This window comes from Lolium perenne, chromosome 3 (assembly GCF_019359855.2).
Source record: "Lolium perenne isolate Kyuss_39 chromosome 3, Kyuss_2.0, whole genome shotgun sequence".
Taxonomy (NCBI): domain Eukaryota; kingdom Viridiplantae; phylum Streptophyta; class Magnoliopsida; order Poales; family Poaceae; genus Lolium; species Lolium perenne.
Window position 1 is genome coordinate 190,806,549 of NC_067246.2, and position 22,657 is coordinate 190,829,205.

General features: G+C 54.6%; 1 pseudogene; it reads right to left on the reverse strand.

The window, feature by feature from the left end:
• Positions 1 to 22,657, reverse strand: part of LOC127339731 (adenylate-forming reductase 06235-like) — a 45,871-nt pseudogene that overhangs the window by 2,767 nt on the left and 20,447 nt on the right.

Consider the following 22,657-nt stretch of genomic DNA (forward strand, 5'->3'; position numbering starts at 1 on the left):
CCTGTTGGTAGCCAGCATTATACTCTTTGCTCTCCGAGTTTTTGCTGTTATGCATGTGAAGGTTTTGCTTTGTTACCTAAGTTCGTGATGAGAATTATTTGAGGTGCAAGAAGGAGATTGATTTCTGCTAGATACTACAACATTTAGTACTGTAAGTTTCAGTGCAATTCAGTTGTCTTTGCTCTTTCAAGAGGGGTCTATTGCAGAGTTGAAGCTCCATTGCATGTTAAGGTTCCTTTATCCGACAGTTGTTCTACAGAGACAGTTTTGACCATGTCATGGATTTTTCACTAACCTTTAAGTCGGCAGTTTTTGGTGTACGTGATGCCCTTCGTACCATATGCTCTTGTATGAGTATTTTTGCCGAGGTTTGTGCTTCTGTTTGTAGCACGTTTAGATTCCATGAGATGAGTTCTTCACAATGTTATGTGCATGAAGATGTTGCACTATGAGCTATGCGCTCGTTTCAAGCACCACATGAGATATGATGACTTATGTCATTTGATGTTTGAGCAGTTTCTTTTTCTGTTGAGGTCAGTGGCACAGACTCAGACTTTTGGATTTTACGGGAGATCCATATTCGTTTGTCTGCTTTGTTGATAGCTGTGTTGTATTTCTGGACGATTCAAGATTGATTTGCTCAATTTGACTTCATGAGAAGTTTATTAGTCATATGGACGTTTCAAGGCACAAGGTTTACTTGTGATGACTTTAGTTGAGGAGTTGATGCTATATATGACTGTTGCAAGGGATTTCGGCTCAAGGTGGAGTTTGTTGTATTGTGATCCGAAATCTGTTTACCTGTTGTACTATGGAAGGAGTCCTAACAGACTATGGTATACCAAACGTGCTAGACGTAGCACATAACAACTCTATTTCGTGTCCGTCAAGAAAGAGAGTTGTTTGCCCCTATATATAGTCCCAGGTAGTCATAGAATAGATGAGAGAAAGATACACATATTGATAGCACGTAGAGGGTCTGTCCTCTCGTGTATTGTAATACTCCTCCAATTATAGTGATACGCCGCTGTGCGTTTCGTGGTTTTTTCCCGTTTGGGTTTTCCACGTAAAAATCTGTGTTCTTGTTCTTCGTTTGATCTACTTTTATTTGCGCGGTTTTGTAACAGGTGGCTGCGGCAGCGAGCCCCATCGCATTTAGGGCGACGCAGAGCATGAAGAGGCGCTTGTGTTGGTGCAGCCCGAGGCTGCACCCTCTCTCTCAGCTCACTCACGAACAGAGGTAGAAGAAGGCAACGAAAACAACACAGAATTTTGCCGGCCGGCGCACGGAGCGCCGCCGTGGGCGCACGAACCGCCCTACTTTTTTTTTCTTCAGCTGGCTCAAAAACCATCGATCAGTACACATGGGTTATTTATACGCGGAGCACGCACACACGACGCCATGCTCCACTCCTGCCCACGCGCCCACTAACAGCACCTCCTACACTCGTGGATACATGCACCACACACGACTAACTCAGCCTAGCTGAGATCCACAAGATTAGGAGGCCACCTGCTCTACACGCTGAGTGCACACAACGATCTGATCGAGTATCAGAATTATCCTAACAAACTCCCCTAATTCTGAACTCGTGGATGGGACAGCGCCACACTCCATCACAACTGTTGTGAATGAGCAACTCGTATTCACAGAGGGCCATAGGCCAGTACATGTACAAGTGTGACAATGTGCAGGTAAGCCCCTCATACACTGGGGAATAACGGAAAAGGGACTATACAGCTCTAACACCCCCCCTCAAACTCATGGTGGATCAACAACACTGAGTTTGGAGAGAAAGAAACCATGCTGTGCTCTCGTCTGGGCCTTCGTGAAGAAGTCAGCAAGCTGAAGCTCTGAAGGCACATAATGAAGAGCCATAACCTGATGCTGCACAGCATGACGCACATAGAAAGCATCAACACCGATGTGTTTGGTGAGCTCGTGCTTCACCGGATCACGCGCAATGCTGATGGCACCAGTACTGTCCGATAAGAGCTGAGTCGGAGCGGCAGCAGAAACACCAAAGTCCACAAGTAACCAGCGTAACCAAGTCACCTCAGCCGTCAAGAGAGCCATCGCTCGCAACTCAGCCTCAACACTCGAACGAGAGACTGCAACCTGCTTCTTGGTCTTCCAAGCAATGAGAGAGCCACCAAGAAAGACACAGTAGGCAGAAAGAGACTTGCGATCCTCTGGATCGCTAGCCCAAGTAGCATCTGAGTAGGTCTGGAGCTGTAAGGAGCTGGAGCGAGGAAAGAAAAGCCGACGAGAGATAGTGCCACGAAGATAGCGAAGGACACGAAGAAGATGACTATAGTGGACACTAGTGGGAGCAGCCATGAACTGACTCAGAATGTGGACTGGGTAGGAGATGTCAGGACGTGTGACAGCAAGGTAGACAAGACTCCCAACCAAGTGACGATAGCGAGTCGGGTCCGGAAGAGGATCACCATCAGTGGAACGGAGGCGGACATTGAGCTCCATAGGAGTCTCGACAATGCGCTCATCACCAAGAGCGGCACGAGTGAGAAGGTCCTGAATATACTTCTCCTGGGAGATATAGAAGCCATCGGAGGTAGAGGAAACCTCAAGCCCAAGAAAGTAGCGGAGAGGACCAAGATCAGTCATGAGAAACTGATCGCGAAGACGGGCCTTGACAAAGGCAATGTACTCAGGGTCGTCTCCTGTGATGATCATGTCATCAACATAAATAAGAAGCAGAGTCCGACCACGAGAGGATGTGTGGACAAAGAGCGCAGGGTCATGAGCGCTAGGGACGAAACCAGCAGCGGTGACCACAGAGGCAAAACGCTGAAACCAGGCGCGAGGGGCTTGCTTAAGGCCATAGAGAGAGCGCCGGAGACGACAGACCATGCCATCGGGAACAGAGTAGCCAGGAGGTGGCTGCATGTATACCTCCTCACTCAACTCTCCGTTAAGAAAAGCATTACGCATCATCTTTGAAAAGCAGACCCGATGACGAACAAAAGCAACAGCAAGAAGAGTACGAACAGTGGTCATGTGAGCCACTGGAGCAAAGGTCTCGTCATAGTCACGGCCATGCTCCTGCTGAAAGCCGCGAGCGACAAGTTGTGATGACCCAGCGTACCACTGCATGGTGTAGTACACAAGTCGTTGACATAACACAAGTGAAACACCGTTCCACTCATATTACATCTCTCAGAGTGGTACAACAGAAACATATGCGAGTCCAAGGTATGTCTATAGAAGGATACACAAACTGCTTATATAAGATTAACACAGCCTCTTACTTTACAGTGAGGTAAAACTTCAAATAAAGCTCCAGAAGAACGACTCGTAGTCTATCTTATTGCTAACTCAAGTTTAAGAGCTACTTGGCTTGCTATAGAACTCTATCTACTTAGGAGCTAGGATTAGGGAAATGTTCCCTTCTATTATTATTCTAGGTTTCCATCATAGCTAATGCAGAAGTTGACTCCATTGACTTCTTTGATTGGATTCTTCATCTTGTTGCAGTTGACTCCTTTGTCTTCGAGTTCCACGGTAGTTTCTCCTTCGGTGCCTTGATCTAAGAAGGGGGTTCAAATGGGATAGAATGAGTACGAGCGTACTCAGCAAGTTCATAATAGGAAATAGGTGTATCATGCACTAGCTACAGCCATAGACCAGAAAGTCATAGGCCAATGCAAGTTTTGATAAACATTTCTTCAAAAGGTTTATTTTATTCTGAAAACTATGCCCGTCAGTCTTCACAGGTTGAACAGAACTTCGTGGAGTTCCTTTCCTGCCGCGTTCGCAGTTCCCTTCCCGGAACAGGGAGTGACAGTCACAATTCAGTATCCTCTGTAGAGGTGCGTTACTTTTCCCACAAGAGATCTCACCCTTTTTGCCATCCGCAGGGACTTGCCCCCGTTCACACTTCCTTTGGTGTGAGGCCAGGTATAAAGATCCAAGCCCACACCGCCTTCTCATGTTGCAAACCCACCCTTTTGTCCAACCGTACACCCCCAGTAGACTTCTCCCGATAATACGGCTTTACTCACGGTGTACTCCGGACAATCCTTCATAGATGGTAGAGCTTATCATCACTAATGGATGGGGATTTAAAAGGATATCCCAACCTATTGCGGCAGTGCCTCCAACACCCTGATGACCCACAAGTATAGGGGATCGCGGCAGTCTTCGAGGGTAGTATAACCCAAATTTATTGATTCGACACAAGGGGAGGTAAAGAATACTTATAAGCCTTAACAACTGAGTTGTCAATTCAGCTGCACCAGGAAAAGCACTAGCAACAGGGGTGATGTGAAAGTAGCAGTAATATGAGAGCAGTAACGATGATAACACAGCAGCAGTAATAGCAATATGAGAGCGATGGCACCAGAAGATAGTTGATACTACTTCCAATGACATGTAGAACAAGTATATTATGATGAGAGATGGACCGGGGTTCCCAGCGATCTACACTAGTGGTAACTCTCCAATAACAAGTAACAAGTGTTGGGTGAACAAATTACAGTTGGGCAATTGATAGGAATCAAAGCATTAAGAAAGAACATCAGGCTTATTAATTATGTAGGCATGTTTTCCGTATATAGTCGTACGTGCTCGCAATGAGAAACTTGCACAACATCTTTTGTCCTACCAGCCGGTGGCAGCCGGGCCTCAAGGGAAACTACTGGATATTAAGGTACTCCTTTTAATAGAGTACCGGAGCAAAGCATTAACACACCGGTAAAACATGTGATCCTCACATCACTACCATCCCCTCCGGTTGTCCCAATTCTTCTCACTTCGGGGCCATTGGTTCCGGACAGTGACATGTGCATACAACTTGTAGATACAATCTAAGCAATAATTATAAAGCTCAAATCCAAGATCATGCCACTCGGGCCCTAGTGACAAGCATTAAGCATAACAAGATTGCAGCAACAATAACTTCATAAACTTTATAGATAGACTAATCATAATGTATCATCCATCGGATCCCAACAAACACAACACCGATTACATCAGATGAATTTCAATCATGTAAGGCAGCTCATGAGACCATTGTATTGAAGTACATGGGGGAGAGTATACCGACATAGCTACTGCTAGAACCCGTAGTCCATGGGGGAACTACTCACGGAGCATGATGGAGGCGATGGCGTTGATGGAGATGGCTTCCGGGGGCACTTCCCCGTTCCGGCAGTGCCGGACAGAGTTCTGTCCCCGAATTGGAGTTTCGCGATGGCGGCGGCGCCCTGGAGTCTTTACGGAGTTTCGTCAATTCGTACGGTGTTTTTAGGTCGAAAGGGATTTTATAGGCGAAGAGGCGGCGCGGGGGGCACACAGGGCGCCACACCCTAGGCCGGCGCGGCCGGGGTGCAGCCCGCGCCGCCATGTGGTGTGGTGGCCCCACGGCCCCTCTCCGACTCTTCTTCGGTGCTCTGGAGCCTTAGGGAAAAATAGGAGGTTTGGCGTTGATTTCGTCCAATTCCGAGAATATTGCCCGAACAGCCTTTCTGGAACCAAAAACAGCAGAAAACAGGAACTGGCACTGTGGCATCTTGTTAATAGGTTAGTTCCGGAAAATGCATGAAATCATCATAAAGTGCAAGCAAAACATGTAAGTATTGTCATAAAACAAGCATGGAACGACAGAAATTATGGATACGTCGGGGACGTATCAGCATCCCCAAGCTTAGTTCCTGCTCGTCCCGAGCAGGTAAACGATAAAAAGAATAATTTCTGTTGTGACATGCTACTTACATAACCTTGATCATACTATTACAAAGCATATGAAATGAATGAAGTGACTCAAGGCAATGATCTATAGTTGCTAACAAATAGATAACATATAGCAAAACTTTTCATGAATAGTACTTTCAAGACAAGCATCAAAAGTCTTGCACAAGAGTTAACTCATAAAGCAATAGATTCAAAGTAAAAGCATCGAAGCAACACAAAGGAAGATATAAGTTTCAGCGGTTGCTTTCAACTTTCAACATGCATATCTCATGGATAATTGTCAACACAAAGTAATATGATGAATGCAAATATGCAAGTATGTAAGAATCAATGCACAGTTGACACAAGTGTTTGCTTCTAAGGTGGAAGGAATAGGTGAACTGACTCAACATAAAGTAAAAGAATGGCCCTTCAAAGAGGAAAGCATCGATTGCTATATTTGTGCTAGAGCTTTGGTTTTGAAAACATAAAGAGAGCATAAAAGTAAAGTTTTGAGAGGTGTTTGTTGTTGTCAACGAATGGTAATGGGTACACTAACTACCTCGCCAACCGGATTCTCAAGAGCGGCTCCCATGAATTATTTGCATATTTATGTGGCACTCCTTCCAACCTTTCTTACACAAACCATGGCTAACCGAATCCTCGGGTGCCTGCCAACAATCTCATACCATGAAGGAGTGCCTTTTTATTTTGGTTTTATTATGATGACACTCCTCCCAACCTTTGCTTACACAAGCCATGGCTAACCGAATCCTTCGGGTGCCGTCCAACAATCACATACCATGGAGGAGTGTCTATTTAAGTTAATTAATTTGGGACTGGGAATCCCATTGCCAGCTCTTTTTGCAAAATTATTGGATAAGCGGATGTGCCACTAGTCCATGTGAGAGTCCGTCAAAAGTAAATGACAAGGTTGAAAGTTAAACACCACATACTTCCTCATGAGCTATGAAACATAAACACAAATTGAGAAGCATTTTGAATTGTTTAAAGGTAGCACTCAAGCAATTTACTTTGGAATGGCAGGAAATACCACATAGTAGGTAGGTATGGTGGACACAATTGGCATAGTGGTTGGCTCAAGGATTTTGGATGCATGAGAAGTATTCCCTCTCGATACAAGGCTTAGGCTAGCAAGGTTGTTTGAAGCAAACACAAGTATGAACCGGTACAACAAAACTTACATAAGAACATATTGCAAGCATTATAATACTCTACACTGTCTTCCTTGTTGCTCAAACACTTTTACCAGAAAATATCTAGACCTTAAGAGAGACCAATCATGCAAACCATTTTTAACAAGCTCTACAGTAGTTCTCCACTAATAGGTTTAAACTACATGAAAAAAAAACTTAATCATGATCTACTTGAGAGCTCAAAACAATTGCCAAGTGTCAAATTATCCAAGTCATATGAGGCATTTTCTGTTTCCAACCAAATAATAATAAGTGATGTAGCTTCCAACTTTTATCATTGAACATTAAAAGTAAAACGAAGAACAAGTGTTCATATGAAAAAGCGGAGCGTGTCTCTCTCCCAAACAAGGATTGCTAGGATCCGAATTTATTCAAACAAAACAAACGAAAAAGTAAACACACAGACGCTCCAAGTAAAGCACATATGATGTGACCGAATAAAAATATAGTTTCAGGGGAGGAACCTGATAAGTTGATGAAGAAGGGGATGCCTTGGGCATCCCCAAGCTTAGACGCTTGAGTCTTCTTGAAATATGCAGGGATGAACCACGGGGGCATCCCCAAGCTTAGACTTTTCACTCTTCTTGATCATATATCATCCTCCTCTCTTGACCCTTGAAAACTTCCTTCACAACAAACTTCTCATAAACTTCATTAGAGGGGTTAGTACTCAAAAAATTTGAATCCACCTTGGTCCTGTAGTGGCACATTGCAAGAACTCAATAAAACATTAGCTACAGCTCTCTATGTCTAGAAAAGCTCGCTTAAAGTCCACAAGAGACAATGCAAAAAACAGAGACAGAATCTGCCAAAACAGAACAGCCAGTAAAGACGAATTTTAATAAAATACCTCCGTTGCTCAAATCAGAAAACTCAAAACTAATGAAAGTTGCGTACATATCTGAGGAACACGCACGTAAATTGGCATATTTTTCTGATTTTTCTACAGAGACAACAGCCCAGATTCGTGACAGATAGAAATCTGTTTCTGCGCAGAAATCCAAATCTAGTATCAACCTTCGATTAGAGGCTTCACTTGGCACAACAAAACACAAAACTAAGATAAGGAGAGGTTGCTACAGTAGTAAACAACTTCCAAGACACAAATATAAAACAAAGTACTGTAGCAAAATAACACATGGGTTATCTCCCAAGAAGTTGCTTTCTTTATAGCCATTAAGATGGGCTCAGCAGTTTTAATGATGCACTCGCAAGAAATAGTATTCGAAGCAAAAGAGAGCATCAAGAGGCAAATCCATAACACATTTAAGCCTAACATGCTTCCTATGCAAAGGAATCTTGTACACAAATAAATTCATGAAGAACAAAGTGACAAGCATAAGAAGATAAAACAAGAATAACTTCAAAAATTTCAGCATATAGAGAGGTGTATTAGTACCATGAAAATTTCTACTACCATATTTTCCTCTCTCATAATAATTTTCAGTAGCTTCATGAACAAACTCAACAATATAACTATCACATGCAACATACTTTTCATGATTTCTGTCGTGGTATCGTCACGGCATATGCCATAGGGTGGCTAATCGAAGTGGTTCCTGAGGGATCTCACGGCGGTATCCGGAAGCGGGTATGGGCACGAGCGACACGGCGACGTACCCAGGTTCGAGGCCCTCCGGTGGAGGTAAAACCTCTACTCCTGCGATGAGTGTATATGATGATCACACAGTACAGTGGTGCTCCTAGAGCTGTGTCCGGCTGGCCCTGAGAGGCTAAGGAAGACGATGGTCTCTCTCACAGGGCAGCTCCGTAGGTGGGCGAAAGCAATAAATGATCGATCCCCTGCACGAGAGGGGGTAGTGCGGCTTATATAGGCACCGGCACTTTACATATAAGACCCTATAGTTTACTGGCCGGCTGGGCCGGCTTCGGCTTCCGCTCCTTCCCGAGGCGGTGACGTCAGGAGTGGTTGAGGCATCGTGGCCTGTCCCATCCGGCTGCCACGGTCAGCGGTATGGAGGAGGTGTCCCTGTCGCCGTCAGCCACTGTAGCCAGTACGGATCGTCGTAAGCCCTGACGGCCTGTCCATCGCGCGGCACTATTGCTCCACAGTGCCCCGCGCTTTACGGAAGATGGAGTCAGCGTGGACTTTAGGAACCCGGATCACCAACCCGGTTCCTTCCAGTGCAAGACTCGCCAGCCACGAGTCGGTCTGAGGTACAAACCCCAGTCGGATATGGCTTGTAGAAGCCGGCCCAGCTACAGCATTGGTGGCCGTAGCTAGGCCGACTAGGACCTAGAGCCAGCCGGCTTCCGGACCAGCCGGCCACGGCGCCAGCCGGCTGCTCCTCAGCCGGCCTTTGCCGCGAGCCGGCCAGCGGCCAGCCGGCCGCTCCGCGTCCATTGCCCTATCCGGGGTCTTCCCCCCGACATTAGCCCCCGAAGCTGGCAAGGTCCTGCGCCCAGAAGGACCTAGGCAGGTTTTCCTGGCTTCTCGAGTATATCTGACGGCACTCGGAGGGGCCGACTGAGAATTTCCATTCAGCCGGCTGCGCCCTCATCCGGCTCGTTCCTGCCGGCTGCTTCTAGCCGGCCGCTTTTTACACTTGTACAGTTTTTGCTTTCTTGCAAGATCTGACGGCGCCTCCGCCTCGCTGATGAATTTTGGCTTGAGTGGAACTTTTGGTCCGGCTCCGGCTTGCGGCGCGCCGGAGTCTCCGCCGCCTCGGGTCCTGCGCCCGACTTGACGGGTCTGACGCCTGGCCCGGTGGTCGGTTCGTCTGGTCACATCAATGTTCCCCCGGATCCGGTGCGGTAGTGGGCGACGTGGTGTGGCCGTTTTCGGCAACCGTCGGGGACGTGGGAGGAGTTACGGCGCAGTTACGGCGCAGTAAATCCGGCGACGTGGGAGGAGTTACGGCCCACGACCGCCACTTGGAGGCCAACCGCCCGCGTCGGGTGGCTATAAATGCCGCGGGGGGGGGCGCCTCGAGGCGACCACTTGCCATTTCTTCTTCCTCGCACTCTTGCTCCCATCGCTATCCTCTGCGCGCTCGAGCTCGCTGCTGCTCCGGCGAACATCTTCCGCTGGCGAACTCCGGCGGGCGAATCTCCACCGATCCGCCGCCGCCACCCCGCCAATCCGGCGCCACGGGGCCGCGCGTCTCGACGGAGCGTCCTCAGCCGCCGCTGTCGCCGCCGCGATCGCAAGGTTCTTCCTCGCCGTTCAGCCTCTCCTGGTCATCTTCTTCCTCGACCTCGTCAATGGCGTCCCCCAGTGGATCGTGGAGGGGCTCCTACATGCGGGAGGACGACATCGAGCGCCTGGTACGCCTCCGGCGAGTCCCGCAGTCGGTCATCACGCGGGTGCCCGGCGAGGAGACGGAGCCCGAGCCGAGGAACGGCGAGCGCGTCGTCTTCGGCGCGCACCTCGACCGCGGGCTGGGTCTGCCGGCCGCCGTTCTTCCGGCAATTCCTCGACCACTTCGGCCTTCAGCCGCACCACCTGCCGGCCAACGCGTGCGTCCTCCCGAGCTGCTTCGTAGCGTTCATGGAGGCTTACGCCGGCTTGTGGCCCGACATCGACTTACGGAGCCGGCTCTTCTTCTTGAAGGTGCAGACCAACGACGGCCGCTGCGAGCCTGCGGCGCCGCCTCGATCTACACCCGGCCTGGTACGCCTTTCCCCAAGATCCCCACCGTCGACTCGGTGAAGAAGCGGCAAATGTCATTCTTCTACGTGCGCAACGAGGGGGAGCTCGTCGACCGGATCAACCTGCCGGAGTTCAATCCGGCTCCTCCGATCGGCCGGATCAGCTGGAGCCACAACGCCCGCTCGACGGATCCGGACGCGGAGGTGAACCTTCTGGGATCTCTGGCGACAGCCACCGCTGGCGGGCTGACCGCCGAAGATCTTCTCTGCACCATCGCCGAGCGCCGGGTGCTGCCGCTCCAGATGCGCACCCACAAGATCGGGCACATGTCCGGCCGGTTCGATCCGAACCGGACGTCCAAGGTGCCGCTCACCAAGGCCCAGGTGGCCAGCCGGGTGAACCACATCACCAAGGCGAACCTGGCGGAGGACTGGAGCTACGGGCTGGTGCCCTGCGACAGGAACCATCCACCGGCGCGGGTAAGCTTCGTGTCTTTGCCATTTTCCGGCTTGCGGCTGCGAGGCCGACTTCCTTTTCTTACGCCGACTTCCGGCTATGCTCATGTTTTTCTGTCTTTCTAGGTTTTGAGCGCGAACGCCGAGGACGGCGACCTGGCGACGAAGAGGTGGACGCCGGATCTCGTCGATCCGGCTGACCAAGCCGGCGACCATGCCGGCGACGACGACCTGCCGCAGCGCCCGATCTAGGCGGCCGGGGGAGCACAATCCGCCCCCTCACCAGAGCACCAGGAGGAGGAGGAGCCGGCGACGTCCGGCACGGGGCCAATCCCCGCCGTGCCTCTCGCGCACGAGGCCGCCAAGCGCCACGGCGACCGGCGCCCAAGGGCACGAAGAGAGCCGGCTCCACCGCCGCCGCGGAGTCGAGGGCGAAGAAACAGCGCCGGCATCAGCCGAAGAAGGTCCCGGAGCAAGCCGGGTGAGTTCTCTCTCTCTTTCTTGTTTGATTCCTTTTCTTTCCTTACTTTTATGCTTATTATCTTTCTGTTTATCCGGCTAGGGCCCCTATCAAGTTTGCCCAGGGCGGCGGCTCCCGGCAAGCTCCACGCGTGGTGTCGCCGCTTCCGCGCCAGAGGAGGGAGCAGACGCCGCAGCCTTCCTCGCGCGCACCTACGCCGCCGCCGCCTGCGACAGGGGCTTCTTCCTTTGCCGTGCCGCTGGCCTCCGCGCCGGATCGCGGCATGCGGGTCGAACCAACGCGGCAGCCGACGCTGGACGACATGTTCCCGCGCCGGACACCTCTTCTAGACCCAGCCGGCGGGGCCGGGCGGGAGCATGCCGCCTTCAGCCGGGGCCGGAGCCGGCGGGGCTGCTCCTAGGACTGGCGCTGGCAGGGCCGCGCCGCCTGCGGCCGGAACCGGCAGCAGGCCCACCGTGGTGGAGTTGGACGAGAGTCCGGAGGGGGCGCCCCAGGCGCCGGAGACAACTGGGCCGGCTGGGCCATCCGCTGCGCCCGGAGCGACGCCGCCGCCGCAGCCGACGAGGGACGAGCCGACCAGGCAGGAGCCGGCGAGGGACGAGCCGGCGCGCACGGAGGGCGCCGACTCGCGCGCGCTGGTGAGGACGGAGGGCGCAGCGGGCCCGTCTGAGGGCCTTCACGTGGCCAAGGGTGCCCGGTTGGTGGCTGTGCCGTCTGCCTCCGACTCCAGCTTCGGCTCGGCAGGAACTATGGAGAAGGCATGGCACCAGGCGAACTCCTGCGAGGTACTCAGCCGGGAGGGGCAGCCTGGCACGGCGCCCATGAAGATGCTTTTCTCCGGCTATCGTGCCAGCCTCAAGACCAAGGCCGCCGAGACCCTTGCCCAGCTGGCGACGCTGGAGGATGCCGAGAAGGTGTGTTTTCTTTTCTTTTGCAATTTTCTTGTCCTGGTAGCCCTCCGAGACGTGGGCCGGCTGCCTGAAGCCAGCTCAGATTTCGTCTAAGCAACTGATTCTTTCAGACGGTTGAGGAGCGGCGCACCTTCTTGTACAACCAGGTGGTGACCAGCTACCACAAGGCTAAGATCGAGCGAGCCGGCTTGGCTCGCGAGCTGGAGGCTGTCAAGGGTAAGCTCTATGCTTCTTTCGACTTGATGTCTTGTTTCTTTTTTAATCTTGGTTGGCTGACATTTCTTTCCGGCCGCCTCGCAGTTGAGGCCGCCAAGGTCCCGCAGCTGGAGTCGGATCTCCGAGCCGCTCGCGCGCAGTGCGCCGAGAGCGAGGAGGTGGGCCGATCCGCCGCCGGCAAGCTCAAGCTGGCTGAGCAGGAGCTGACACGGCTGCGCCTGCTGGAGAAGAACCACATCACCGAGCTCAACTCCCTCAGGACGGCGGAGAAGGAGAAGGTGGATGATCTGAGCCGGCGGCTGTCGGAGGTGGAGAAGCAGCGGCTTGCGCTGCAGGAGGAGGTCACTGCCAAGTCCACGGAGCTGACGGCTACCGCCAAGCGTTGGACCGACGATTTCAGCGCGCTTGATCGCGGCTTGGCGGGTGAGTACATCTCTATGTTCCTTCCCTTTGCCGGCTTTCGGCTGTCGACTGCCGGCTTTTGTTGGCAGCCGGCAGCAGAAACTTCTGATTTCTTCGTTATCCTCATCTTTGGGCTGGGGACAGTCGGTTCTTGCCGGCTGCCGCCAGGCCTTTCCTTTGGCTTAGGACTTCGAAAATTTGCATTTTTCAGCTTATTTCGGCTTTGATGGTTTCTGACTTGCTTCTTCTTCTTGCAGCGGCCTTCCCGGAGACGCAGGACGCGGCTTTGGCAGCCGTTGGCGTCGCGTGCGACTCCAGGAGGCGGGAGACCGGCGAGGGCAGCTCGGAGTACTTCTCCATGGAGGACCACCTGGCGTCCATGGCTGCCCGCATCGAGCCCGTCACCAAGCTCGGCTGGGAGCTGCGGAAGGCGGCCGAAGAGCTGGTGCCCATGCTGTGGCCTGGGGAGGCGGCGCCGCAAGATATCTCCGGCCTCATCTCCGCGATGGAGCGGGCGCCGGACCGCTTCCTCGACTGGAAGGAGTCGGCCACGCGCGCCGGTGCCGACATGGCGCTGTCCTTCGTCCTCTCCTGGTACAACGAGGTGGACCTGGGGCAGCTTGAGTTCCGGCGAGCCGGCGTGGAGGACAAGCTCCCGGCTGAGCTCAAGGCCGCCCGCCTTGCTCGAGCCAGCACCATCGCCGGCTTCGTCGACAAGGCCCTCTTCGTCGCGGACCCGAACCCTCCTCCATCCGATGAAGAATACATGGATGATGAGGAGGCGGAAGACGTGCCTGAGGACGACCCGGCCGCCGGCTCCACTGATGCCCCTCCGGCTTAGATTTCCTGCTTTTCAGTTGTTCTTTTGCAAGACAATTTATTAAATCCCCGGGATGCCGGGTGCAGATGTAAGACAATATTATCGCCTTTTAATTATGCCACACTTTAATGTGTTTGTTAACCAATTATGTGCCGAGTTGCTTTCTTTCGACTCGTTCGCTTTTTCCCATCCGCCCCACTCTTTGGCTGTGCCCTTGCCGGTCGTACGTCCGACTTGCGGTCCGTCGCCGGATCAAGAGCGGGCCGCTGGGTGAGGCCGATAGTATTTCAGTCGAACGAGCTGAATTTGGCAATCCGGCGCTTATAGGAAAAGTTGCAAGTCAACTCGCTTTTACTCTTTCCCTTAGTCGTTTTTCGCGTGCCGACTCCCTAGGCCTTACTCCCGCCAGCCGGACAGCCGGGTTGCGGTCTGTAGCTGGTCGGAAGCCGGCTGTCGGAAACCGGATCACGTTACTGAGCCGACCGCGTGAGAGGGTTCAAGCCAATTGGCGAAACAAGGTAAAGTATGCGAAAATCTTGTCGGAAACGGCGCTCTTGGCGCAAGCTTTTTCATAACTCACAAAAGGGATACAAGGGATACATACATTCCTGCTCTCATGCGTAAAATGGGCGGAGTAACCTGACATTCCAGGGACGTTTAGTCTCCTCGTCAGCCTTGTCCGGCTTGTTTTTCTTAGCCTCTTGGGCATCTATGAGATAGTAGGAATCATTGCCTACTGCCTTGCTCACGATGAAGGGACCCTCCCATGGGGATGACAGTTTATGCTGTCCGGCTGTCCGCTGGATCAACCGGAGCACTAGGTCTCCTTCTCGGAATGCTAAGGGCTGGATCTTCTGGCTGTGATAGCGTCGGAGGCTTTGCTGGTAGATGGTAGATCTAGACTCAGCCAGCAGCCGGGCCTCTTCGACCAGGTCGACTCCATCTTCGCGAGCTTCTTTGGCTTCGGCTTCTGTGTAGAGCTTGATCCTTGGCGCGTCGTGCTCGATATCAGTCGGCAGGACGGCTTCGGCCCCGTATACGAGGAAAAATGGTGTGAAGCCGACTGAGCGATTTGTCGTTGTGCGCAGGCTCCACAGCACACTGGGCAATTCTTCAATCCAGCAGCCGGCTGCTCGCTCGAGCGGCTCCACCAGCCGGGGCCGGATGCCGGCTAGGACTAAGCCGTTAGCCTTTTCCACTTGTCCGTTGGACTCTGGGTGTGCCACAGAAGATAGGGCCATCCGAATCCCCATTTCCCCGCAATAGCGGGAGAAGATGCCTTGGGAGAAGTTGGTGCCGTTGTCGGTGATGATGGTGTGGGGGTAGCCGAATCTCACAATGATTTCCTTGAGGAATGTGACGGCTGTGGACCCGTCCAGTTTCTTGATTGGCTTGGCTTCGATCCACTTGGTGAATTTATCAATCATCACCAAGAGATGTGTCATGCCGCCTCGCGCTGTTCTGAATGGGCCCACCATATCCAAGCCCCATACGGCAAATGGCCATGTGATGGGGATGGTTTTCAAGGCGGAAGCCGGCTGGTGTCTTTGCTTTGCGAAGCGCTGACAGCCGTTGCACTTCTTCACCAAATCTTCTGCGTCTACGAGCGCAGTCGGCGATAAAAAGCCGTGCCGGAAGGCTTTGGCCACTATGGCTCTGGATGAGGCGTGATGTCCGCACTCTCCTTGATGGATTTCCCGTAGGAGTTCAATCCCTTCAGCCGGCTCGACGCACCGCTGGAACACCCCACTTACGCTGCGTTTGAACAGCTGGTGGTTGATGATGGTGTAGGCCTTGGCCCTTCTCTCAATCTGCCTGGCCTGGACTCTATCATCAGGCAGCACACCGTCGGTGAGGTAGGAGAGGAATTCTTGTGCCCATGAAGGTACGCATCTTATCTCGAATACGCTGACCAACAGGGGCCTCCTGCGTGGGAGCTTCCGGATTCGACCGCATGGTCGCCGGGTCCGGCTTGCTAGCCGGCGGGTTCGGCTTGCTAGCCCCGAGTTTGGCGATGAAGCCCCCGGGTTGGACTGAGAAGTCCCCGGGTTCGGCATGCTAGCCGGCGGGTTTGGCTTGTTAGCCCCGACTTGGGCGATGAAGCCCCGGGTTGGGTGAGCAGCCCCCGGGTCAGCCGGCACGAATATTGAATCCGAGTCCGGTGACGGTATGATGGACGGCTTCTTGAGAACCGCCAAGGCGACACCCGGCGGGATGGCTTGCCGGGTTGAGCCAATCTTGGATAAGGCATCAGCCGCCTCGTTGTTTGCTCGTGGCACGTGGTGGAATTCGCAGCCGTCGAAGAAGCCGGATAGCTGCTGGACATGGAAGCGGTACGAGGCCATATTGGCGTCCTTCGCGTCCCGCCGCCAGATGCTTGCTGTATGACCAAGTCGGAGTCGCCGAAGCAAAGTATGCGACGCACGCCAATCTCCTTGGCCAGCTTCAGCCCATGAATGAGCGCTTCATATTCCGCCACATTGTTGGATGCGGCGAAGTGGATCTGCAGGACGTAGTCCAGCCGGTCTCCCTTGGGAGAGGTGATGACGATGCCGGCTCCCAAGCCGTTGCGCATCTTCGAGCCGTCGAAGTGCATCTTCCAATGTGTGGAATCCGGCACAGGCGGCAGGTACTGCATCTCAGCCCAGTCGACGAAGAAGTCCGCGAGGATCTGCGACTTGATGGCTGTGCGTGGCTCGTAGAGGATAGTGTGGGCGGCTAGCTCTAGGGCCCACTTGGCAACCCGGCCGTTGGCATCCTTGCTGCCGATGATTTCCGCCAAAGGCGCTGTGGCAACCACCCTGATGGGATGTTCTTGAAAGTAATGCTTGAGCTTCTTGGCCGCCATGTAGACGCCGTAGGTGACCTTCTGGTAGTGGGGGTAATTTTGCTTCGACTGGGAGAGCACTTCGCTAAGGTAATAGACTGGGCGCTGAACCAGCTGCTCCCTGTTGCCGGCTTCTCTGCGCTCCACCACCAGGACAACGCTAACCACCCGGTTGGTGGCTGCGATGTACAACAGCATCGGCTCCATTGAAGCCGGCGTTGCAAGGATTGGCGCGGTTGATAGCACGCGCTTCAAGTCACGGAAGGCCTCATCCGCCTGCGGTGACCAGACGAACTTGTCCGCCTTCTTCATTAGTTGATACAGGGGCAGTGCCTTCTCCCCCAGCCGGCTGACGAAGCGGCTCAAGGAGGCCAGGCAGCCAGCAAACTTCTGGACGTCCTTGAGGCACTGCGGCAGTTCCATCTTCTCCAGGGCACTGATCTTGTCCGGGTTGGCTTCGATCCCTCGCTGAGAGACGAGGTAGCCAAGGAGCTGGCCAGACGGCACGCCGAATGTGCACTTGGCCGGGTTGAGCTTCATCCGGAATCTTCTCAAATTGGTGAAGGTTTCTCTCAGGTCATCAAGGAGGGTAGTCGTCTCCTTAGTCTTGACAACGACGTCATCCACGTACGCGTGAACGTTTCTGCCGATTTGATGCTGCAAACACTTTTGCATGCACCTTTGGTAGGTGGCGCCTGCATTTTTCAAGCCGAATGGCATAGTCGTGTAGCAGTAAGCCCCGTACGGGGTAATGAACGAAGTCTTTATTTGATCAGCCGGATTCAAAGGAATCTGGTGGTAGCCTGAATAGGCGTCTAAGAAAGACAACAGTTCACAGCCGGCTGTCGAGTCTATGACTTGATCTATGCGCGGCAGGGGAAGGGGTCCTTCGGGCACGCCTTGTTCAGGCTGGTGTAGTCGATACACATGCGCCAGGAGCCGTTCTTCTTCAAAACCAGGACCGGGTTCGCCAACCAGTCCGGGTGCAGCACTTCCATGATGAAGCCGGCAGCTAGGAGCCGGGCGATTTCTTCACCGATGGCCTTCCTTCGTTCTTCGGCGAAGCGCCTGAGAGGCTGCTTCACCGGCTTGGCTTCAGGCCGGACGTGGAGGTGGTGCTCAGCCAACTCCCTCGGCACACCCGGCATGTCTCTTGGAGTCCATGCGAAGATGTCCCGATTCTCACGGAGGAAGCTGGTGAGCTCGCTTTCCTATTTCTTGTTCAAGCCGGCACCGATGGTGACGAACTTGTCCGGCTGCGCCGGGTCCAGGAGGATCTTCTTGGTGTGGTCGGCCGGCTGGAAGTGAGTCGTCCCAGCCGGGTTGCCTGCAGCCGGCATGTCTGTCTGCGCGGCTTTGGCGAGGGCAACGGCGTCGTGGATGAGCTGCTTCTCGGTGGCGATGACCAGCGTGCGGGCCATCTTGGAGCTCGCGTGGCGCAGTCCATGGAGCGGCGATAGTCGCCGGCTACGGTGATGACCCCCTTGGGGCCAGGCAGCTTCATCTTCAGGTACCCATAGTGGGGCACCGCCATGAACTTGGTCAGGGCCGGCCTGCCCAGGAGCGCGTGGTAGGGACTCACGAGGTCCACCACCTCGAACTCGATTCTTTCGGTGCGGAAGTGATCCGGCTGCCCGAACATCACCTCCAGCGTGATCCGACCGATCGGCTGGCAGCAATGGCCTGGCACGATGCCGTGGAAGACGGTGGGGGTGGGGCGCAACTCGGCCTCCTGGATGCCCAGCTTGCGGGCGGTGTCGCGGTAGAGGATGTTGATGCTGCTGCCGCCGTCGATGAGGACGCGCGAAAAACGCACGCTGCGCCGGGTTGTGCCGATGGTGGGGTCGAGGACCATGGCGTAGCTGCCCGGCCGGCGGGACAGCCGGTGTGTCACGGCGATCGAAAGTGATGGCCTGCTCGACCAGTTTAGGTCGGGGGACCGGCGGTATGACCGCGTTGACCTCGAGGGAACGGCGCTCTTGGCTCGTCCTGTCCTCGGGCTCGGAGGTGAAGATGATGTAGGTGGCGTCTTCGGCCAGATATCGGCCGCCATGGTGCACTTGGTTAGCCTCGTGGTGCTCGAGGTTGGCGTTCTCTGCGCCGGCTGGGCCACCCGGCCCGCCGGCTGGTGGAGGCGGGGGTGGAGGCGGTAGAGGTTCACCGCTTGTCAGCCGCTTCATGAAGTGGCGATCGCGGGTGGTGTGGTTGGAGGGGTTCTTGCCGCTGTGGTACTTGCACGGCGAGTCGAGCATTTGCTCAAAGGTGTACTTCGGCTTCCACTGCCGGTCTTGCTTCTGGCGGCGGCTGCCGCCTGCCGCGTTGTCTTCCACGGCGGCTACGTGGGCGGAGCCGTACCGGCGGTCCGGCTGGTCGCTGTGACGCTTGCCGCGGTAGTTGTCCCGCCGGCTGCCATGCGAACCGCCCTCGGCCGGCTTGTGCTCAGCCGGCCTGTTGTTGTCCCGCCTTGCTGGAGCCGGTGAAATATCAGCCGGCGCCTTGCCGGCTTCCTCTGCCAGCGCGTACTTGTCGGCGATGGCCATCAAGGCGGCCATCGACTTGGGGTCAACTGCGGCGCAACTTGTGCCACAGCATGGTGTTGGGCCGACAGCCTCCCATGAAGAAGCCGATGGCCTGGATCTCGTGCACGCCCTCGCAGGAGTTGCGCATCTCGCACCAACGCGTCAGGTACGCGCGATCCGTCTCGTCGGGGCCCTGCTTGCACATCTCGAGCTGCTGGGGGCGACCCGGCCGGCGATAGGTGCCGGTGAAGTTGCTGATGAAGGCCGCTTCGAAGTCGAGCCAGCCGTTTATGCTGCCGGCTGGCAGGTTGTTGAGCCATGTGCGGGCGGAGCCGACCAGCATCAGGGGGGAGTAGCGCACGGCCCAGCGCTTGTTGCCTTTGGCGATGCCGACTGCGGTGGAGTAGTCCTGCAGCCAGTCCTCCGGCTTGGCGGTGCCGTCGTACTTGGGGGTGTCGCGGGGGAGCGTGAAGCCTTCGAGCGTGGGCTCGTTGGCGATGCGGGGCCCGAAGCACTTTGGGCCGGCTGGAGCTTCTTCTTCCGCAATGCGGGATTCGACCAGCCGGTCGAGGCGATCTCGGGCGTCGGCGGGCTCGATGCGCGGGCCCAGCCGGGAGTGTGCCGGCTGGCGCGCGCCGCTTGCTTCTGGAGCCGCTCGGTGATGACGGCGGGGCTCGGAGTCTTGCTCCTGGTTCCGGCTTGCAGGGGGCCGGCTGCGGCTGCTGCCGCTCGGCTGCTGGCTTGGCCGGCCCGAGCTGTGCGTGGCCCGGGAATCATGGCGCCGGCTTGGTGCTGGGGAGGAGGACTCGGCCGTGTCCCTGGCGCCTTCCCTGTCGTTGCCTGCAGCTCCACGAGCGTGAGAAGCTCTGGGGGCATTGACATACCTGGGGTCGGCGATCTGCCTGTTGGCTGCGTTAAGCAGCTCAGTCACCCGCCTGGTCTGACGGCGTAACTCTTCGCCTTCAAGGCGGTTCAGCTCTTCCGCGGCGGCTTCTGCCGCGCGCATGTTCTTGTCGGGCGTGTTGTAGACGGGGAGCTCCATGGACGGAGCCGGCGAAGGAGCGCCGTCGCGGGCGATCTCAGCGCCAAGGTCGCGGCCCCTGCGGCGGATATGGCCGGCTCGGCTTGGCTCGTCGCCGCACAGGTGAGGCCGTGGGCGCGGTTGTACTCGCGGCGGGTGATCTCCATCTGGCGCTTAGCAGCAGCCAGTTCTTCGGTTTGCTTGAGGAGGAGCTGGCGGTGCGCCTCCAAGTCCGCCTCGACGGCGGTGGGATCTCCGCCAGGCGTGAGCGGGGTGCTCAGTTTTGCCCGGACTGCATCCAGCCGGGATGGTGGTGGTGGCGCTTTCGGGCCCGAGCCGGAGGCGTTGGGGTCGATGTTGCGCTCCAAGCCGGGGCCGCGGGTGCGCGGGTTCTTCTCGGGGAGCTCCTCGCCAGCCATCATGACTTGCACGACGGCGGGGCTGGCGGGAGCGCTGCTGCCGGCTCGCGGAGGAGGGCTAGCGCAGCGCAGCACCTGCCGCGGGTAGCGCGGCGGTGCGACGGTGGCGACGTAAACGTCGAAGCCGTCGAAGGAGATGACGCTGCCGCCGGCTGGGAAGGGCCGGTCAGCGAAGCAGCCAGCGTTGTCGGCGCGCGCAGTTGAGGGAGCCGAATCTCCAGATCAAGCACGAAGCGACTCGCTCGCCGGTGGTGATGGTGAGGCCCGTCCGGATGAAGACACCGGCCGAGGATGCTTTGAAGGCCCCACGGTGGGCGCCATATGTCGTGGTATCGTCACGGCATATGCCATAGGGTGGCTAATCGAAGTGGTTCTGAGGGATCTCACGGCGGTATCCGGAAGCGGGTATGGGCACGGCGACACGGCGACGTACCCAGGTTCGAGGCCCTCCGGTGGCGGTAAACCCTCTACTCCTGCGATGAGTGTATATGATGATCACACAGTACAGTGGTGCTCCTAGAGCTGTGTCCGGCTGGCCCTGAGAGGCTAAGGAAGACGATGGTCTCTCTCACAGGGCAGCTCCGTAGGTGGGCGAAAGCAATAAATGATCGATCCCCTGCACGAGAGGGGGTAGTGCGGCTTATATAGGCACCGGCACTTTACATATAAGACCCTATAGTTTACTGGCCGGCTGGGCCGGCTTCGGCTTCCGCTCCTTCCCGAGGCGGTGACGTCAGGAGTGGTTGAGGCATCGTGGCCTGTCCCATCCGGCTGCCACGGTCGGCGGTATGGAGGAGGTGTCCCTGTCGCCGTCAGCCACTTAGCAGCGATACGGATCGTCGTAAGCCCTGACGGCCTGTCCATCGCGCGGCACTATTGCTCCACAGTGCCCCGCGCTTTACGGAAGATGGAGTCAGCGTGGACTTTAGGAACCCGGATCACCAACCCGGTTCCTTCCAGTGCAAGACTCGCCAGCCACGAGTCGGTCTGAGGTACAAACCCCAGTCGGATATGGCTTGTAGAAGCCGGCCCAGCTACAGCATTGGTGGCCGTAGCCAGGCCGACTAGGACCTAGAGCCAGCCGGCTTCCGGACCAGCCGGCCACGGCGCCAGCCGGCTGCTCCTCAGCCGGCCTTTGCCGCGAGCCGGCCAGCGGCCAGCCGGCCGCTCCGCGTCCATTGCCCTATCCGGGGTCTTCCCCCCGACAATTTCCAAACACATAATTTTTATCAAGTTCAAGAATAGTGGAATTAAAACTTTCAAACTTACTTTTATTAATAATATAACAAGGTAGTTGATCAATCTCAAGAGATATGGGACTCATAGAATAAGTCAAGAACTCTCCAATCCCATTTTCATTAGTAGTACAATTAATATTATCAAGTAACATAGGACCATCATCTAGAGCTTTATCATAAACATTTGCTAAGCAAAATTCTTTAGTACCATGCATTTCGACATCAGGCACAAACAAAGCATTATCATAAGATTTATCAAAGTAGCATGGATTATCATAAATAACAGTAGCATAATCATTCTCACAAGTATTACTCATAGGTACTATTTCAAGAGAATCCACAGGAACATAACACTCAACTTCTTCCGGTAAGCATGGAGGACAATCAAATAGTGTAAGAGATAAAGAGTTACTCTCATTAGAAGGTTGGCATGGGTAGCTAATCCATTCTTCCTCCTTTTGTTCGTCGCTCTCCTCTTCTTTTTCATCCAATGAGCTTTCAGGTTCATCAATTTCCTCCTCTTTTTCATCCAATGAGCTTTCAGGTTCATCAGTTTCTTCTTCCACAGGTTCCTGCAAATTGTGAGTGCATTCTTGTGCATTAATGAGTCTCTCTTTATAATCAATGATATAAGGATTATCACCGAAGCATTCTATGCAACAATTAAGGATAGAAGAGACATAATCTTTAAGGTCCTTACAAACAACACAAGTTTCATAATTCTCAACCATGAAGGATTCGATCTCAGAGGCTCCCATAAACACGACAAATTGTTCTACCTCTTCGAACCCATAATGAATATAGCAATTCCGATTATAGTTCT